Source organism: Leucopleurus acutus (genome assembly GCF_964270905.1).
Source record: "Leucopleurus acutus genome assembly, chromosome: 6".
Classification (NCBI taxonomy): domain Eukaryota; kingdom Metazoa; phylum Chordata; class Mammalia; order Artiodactyla; family Delphinidae; genus Leucopleurus; species Leucopleurus acutus.
In genome coordinates, this window is record NC_139149.1 from 49,659,204 (window position 1) to 49,665,203 (window position 6,000).

Consider the following 6,000-nt stretch of genomic DNA (forward strand, 5'->3'; position numbering starts at 1 on the left):
GTGCTTTTATTTATCCAATAAACATGTTTCCATGTCATTTTGAGAATTTTTTTAATAAACATTCAAATAGCTTGCTGTAAAGTTTTGCATCATACAAAATCTGTTACATATATATTATGAGATGCTTCAGTTCAAATAACAGTGCAGTAATTCACCTATGCCTAAAAGACTGCCAAATGATTAAATGTCAGGAATTACACTTCTATTTCGAGTGGCAGTTTACACATTTTAAATTACATCAAGGGGAGATTAACACTATTGGAATCTTAATTTGGTCCACTTTAAATGTTATTTCAAGGACTGCGCTCAATTGGTCTATCAAGCATGAATTCAGAAACAAAAAGTAATAAAAAAAATGTGAAGTGCTATGTTTATTTCCAGAAAAGGCATTTACCCTGGAAGAAAGTAAAATTTATCAATGTAGTTAAAATCTGTGTAATTAAGAACATAAAAAAATTAATTTGTGATGATTTCTTTAAATATACAAATCAAGTTCACCTGTTATGGCATTACTAAACGACAAACAAAAGAAATACTATTTGTCAGAAGTGTGCTTTTCTTTGTCCTTTTATGTTCGACAGACTCATAAATGATATGTGTTCTTTGTAGCAGTTTTCTGAGAAATTAATAGGAATAGATTTGTCAAAATCTGGTAAATTAAATCTAGTGAGTAAAATTCAATACATTTTTCAGGTTAGCATATTTTTCTTTTAAACTTTAAAATGCAACCATGGGTGTTTGATTACTTTGAAACTTGTATTAAAAGATCACATTTTTGTTGGTCTTAATCAAATCATCTTCATAGCAAATTAAGCATTTTGAAATAAATGTACAATGCTAAGTTATCATCTAAGAGTATATCTTGACTTCATAATAATATTAGATGATACAAAGAAAAAATAAATATTTAGAACTTCTGTTATTATAGTGATGAATGCAGGCAGGATTTTAAATGACTACTGTTCAGATAATTTGTAGTCTAGAATAAGATCATAACATCACATATGTCCATATTGAATTCAAATTGTCCTGTAACTTAGAAGTCTGAGCACAAAACTACTTGCCAGAAAACTGGGAAAGTTATGAAAAATTTCTCTGTCTCACTATCAGCTCATTATTTGAATGCTGGGAAACCTGCGTTTTTGTTTCTTGCCATGTCTTTTTCTACTTATTTTAAAAAACATATAGTAAAGAGCCTTATATTACTTAACATTCGTTTTACCCATGTAGCTTGGTAATATGCAGCTTTGTGTATTACATTTTGAGCATTCAAAGCTCAGATGTGCTTCTATATCTGAATATATAGTAAGTAGACCTTGGTGGCACTTCTGTGCTGCTATGATGTGCCACAGAGGGAATGAGTAGGCTCCTTGCCTATGTGCTACTTACGTTTTTAGGTGTGCCCCTTCTGCAACATCAGAGATGGTGGCAATTTGGAAATCTTACAGGGAGTGAGAAGAATTGGTCTAGGTCATTTAATACCTATATTCAGAGACAAGTATGCCAGGAATTAGTACCCCTTCTGATACTGTGTGTGTGTGTGTGTGTGTGTGTGTGTGTGTGTGTGTGGGTGCAACCTTTTCCCATAAGCGTAAAAATATGAATATGTACTTTACAGATATACACATATAGTCATTTGCATTTTAGTTGACTGTATTTAATCACGTTTTATCTTGTTATGATTACTGAAATTGCAAAGGATAACCTGAACATTGCTAGTATGGATGTTCTAGAAACATACTAATTAAAGATCCATATTCTTTTGAAAATTATAGGCCATTTAAAAATGATTTTCAGATTAATTGAACTTGTGGATACATATTTAATTGCCCAAAGCTATCTAAATGCATTACCCCCAATTTATCTTAAGGCAAGAGACTAAGTTTTTAAATATTTTGCTTTTTCGTACTTTGATTCTTATTTTCTAATCAGCTTCACTTGTAGATATCAATGCAGTGCTGTCTGCTACTCTGATTTCATTTTTTATTTATCAAGTAGGGAATGTTCTTTTGGTTTTTTAAACGTTAAAAATGAATGGTAGGTATTCTCAACCTTAAACAGACTAAACAGCCCTTAGCTTAAAACATGCCATATTATGATTAACCAATTTTATTTAAAAGTTTTCTTTGAAGATAGTTTGATGTTTTAAAAGGTAATAGATAAATGATTCCAGGGGAAGAATTAAGAATGTATGAAACTTAGGCAAATGAAAATAATATCCCAGTATTTTCATTCTAGATGAAAAATATGTATCAAGCATACATTATGAAAAACTTTGTCTCACATGTAAATTAAAGCCTGATTAGCCATCAGAAATTTTAAATAATCAAACAATAAATGTTTTAGTAAGTTACTGTTGTGTTCTCAAGAGGCAAAAAGTGCAGTGTTTTTATGTTTCTTTAATTTGAGATTTAACGCTTTGTACCACTCAGTCCAGCTTACTAGCGCTTCAGTGGAACTCAGTAAAACTGTAGCACTGTTACAATTATGTGATTTTGTGAAATACATCAGCACCACCATGCCTGTATCTATCACTGTACCTAGCAAAATGTTGGAAAGAGGTGGCTTCTCTAATAAAAGTATCCTAAGTAGCTAATGAGATTTACTTTCTTTTTCCCCAAAATAATTTCTTTTACAAATTCTTGAATTTTCATGTATAAATAGATCAGAAATTATATGCTTCATTCTTAAATTATGTATATATACTATATTTTCAATACAACTTGTACACTTTTAGCTACCAAAAATTTGCAACCATTTTTACATGAAATTTACAGTTTTCTTATTTACAGTTATTTGTGGAAGGTTATTGCAAAACTAGTTGTGCAAGTAGATTACACTGTCAATATCACATACCAATCTTTGAAGAAAATATTTGCTAAAAAATAAATATTTCTGCACAGAGTATTTCAAAAGCATCATGATTTCATGCTACGCTATGTGCATAAAGACTAGGAAATATACGTGTTTTGGTAGATTGTTTCATTATGTTTAAAGCATTCCAAAGTACTACTACTTAACCAATGTGAGCGAGCTTCTTTATATCAGATGACTGACGTTTTCAAGTAATTACACACATTACTGTTTGAAATGTATTATTTTTTAACTGGCAAACATTCTGGTATACATATTCCTAACAAAAGTATAGAACACAAATTTCAGCTAAAAATAGGTAATATGCCTTTAATTAAAATTGGCAGGTGCCTAGGAGATTAAAAACTAGGGATCCCCCAATATTTTTATCCTATTTCCTTAATATTTGGAAAAAGAGTACCATATTATTTCAGTGCTATTGTAATTACAGGGCCATTTTGATGAGGCTCTTTGGAGGAGTTAATTATAAGATTACTGATCTTTGAATTTTACACCTGAATAACATAAGAATGATGGAATTGTGTGGAATTTTCTCAAATACTCAAACAATATATTGTCAGTATTAAAAAATACAGTTTAAATGTTAACAGTTGTGATTATTTGATTATTTTCAACTTAAAAACACCATTAATATACAGACAGTGGAAGTACAAAGAACATAGGTAAAACATATAGTACTTTAAAACCACAGCTGTGCTAAATTTTGTGTCTCTCAAAATATAAATGAATTAATGTAAGTCACAGATGTCATGACTGCAATTCAGTAATTCATCTGGGTTTTGATACTAGCTTTTCAAGAATAACCATGTTAATATTGCCACTTCTCAAAATAAAAATATTTTATTGGGAGCATTTCTGTATTAATTCTTGGTATTCTCACTTAAAAGTTGGATTATGATTGGAAGAACAATGCAATTGGTCAGTTTTATGGTTCTGTGTTCTTAACATTGCATTCCTCGAGATGTGTTATTCTATTCATAGTAATAATGTGTCAGTTTTAAATAAATTTTAGACATCTCTCTCAACCCCCATTTAATAGTTTACATAAGCCTTGTAATAATTTCTTTTATGCTGTCAATTATTAATAGTTATTAATAATTCATGTCTTTTGTGTATTGCATATTCTTAAAGTGTATTTGTACTACAAGAGCATGTAATGAATTATTGTAAGCTTGGGCACTGATCACTCACAATACCTAATGCTTTATAAAGCATTTAAAAACACAATCCATTTAGTTTTTAAAAGGTTGACATCACTGCATAGTAAGTTAATGAGAACCACAAGAAAAACACCTTTAAATGAAAACAGGTGAGAGGGAGAAGGGGGAGCTATTGCATACCTAGAAAACAATTGCAATGTAAATGTAATTTTATGGATCTTGGACAAATGTAATATTTGACAAATATTGGGGTGCTATGGCAGAGGAAGCTTCCCTAATGCTGGCGTTCTCCTCTGACCAGATGCATCTTTGAGAGTTGTGTGAGAAACACCTTATAGATTTTTGTCATAAAGGTTAAATGCAGGCAGTGTCAGGCAGGGGAAAGAGCACTGAAAGGTTTTTAGAAGACATAAGTAGTGCTACTGCACTGGTACCACAAGACCACCACCTTTGTGATGATGCATAAGTCACACGATGATCTTATAGTTTTACGGTGCCTTGTGGTTTACAAAGCACTTCCACAAATATATTTCAGAGACCCCTCAACACCCCTTCAAGATATTTAAGATGTTGTCTCATTTTTATAGTTTTGGATACTGGGGCTCACTGAGGGTCTGTCTTGACAGTGAGTAGAGGAGGTAGGATCTGAATTCAGGCTTACCACACTGAGTCTCTTGCCGTTGCTACCACTGCACGCTAGAGCTTAGGCAGGCTACGTCTGTGTAATGTAATGTCTGTGCCATGAGGGAGTGGGCCTAGATGCCTGAAAAGAGCCATTACAACTGTGAAATTCTATTTTCTGAAAAAACACTATTTTCTTCCAAAATTGTACTTTGAAAATTATTTTTAAATATCCATTTGGGAACTATCATGGATGTAAAGAGGCTTCCTTAGTGAGCCAGTCTTCACGGAATACATTCTAGTCATACTGAATTCAACAGATCGTCTTTGCACACTTGGCATTTAACATCACTTCAGAGTAGAGATGTTTGTGAAGATGAGATTCATAGTCTCACAATTATTATTGTGAATAGTATTACTTTAAAGCTATAAACCTAGTAGTGCAAAATACAATTAGGAGAGAGACACCAATAGCTACACTTGAGTTTTTCTGAATCGAAAACTTTAGTCTCGGTAACAGCTATTTAGTTGGAGACATTGCACGTTGTGCAAAAGCTAAATTGTGGAAAATTGTTTGTTTTCCTGATTGAACATAATGTTATGTTCCTGAATGAGAGCCAAAGAATCTAGCATTTTTGAGCACCTACCATGTGCCAGGCACTTTCCTATATGTTATCTCATTTCCTCCTCAGGTGTCTTCAGGGCAGGTACCATTATCTCTGGAAAAAGACTCAGGGAGGTTAATTAACTTGCTCAGGGTCACACAGCTATTAATGGAAGAACTCATGCTGAGACCCAAGTTGGTCTGACCACAGAACCCTGCATGGGTGATTCTCAAAGTGTTCACGTGCATCAGAATCAGAATCGTATGGAGAAGGGCTTGTTATAATGTGATTACTGGCCCCACCCCCAAAGCTTCTGATCTAATAGGTATGGGTGACGCCCAAAAATATGTTTCTAACAAGTTCCCAGGTAGTTGGAGCTAGTGCAGCTAATTCGAGGGCCGCCCTTAAGGATATCATCATCCTGTCTTTCAGGTGCCTCTTTGAACTCACATGATAGACACATTTGTTTTACTGCAAAAAATGTGATTAGAAATCGAATAACATTTAAATTTTTTTTGTAATTTATAAACATTTTAATTTACAGTTAGAAATCCACTTAAATAATTGATCTACTTTTGGTTTTAACCATGGATAACCCATTTGAAAAACTCCAATTCACTTTTAGTAACTAGTTCTACCAGATTCCTTTTTTTAACCATGAAAGGCATTCAGAGGAAAGATACTATTGTTAATAATTCTTATTTTAGATAGGCAGATCAGGTGATCAGTTTTTTCCTTAG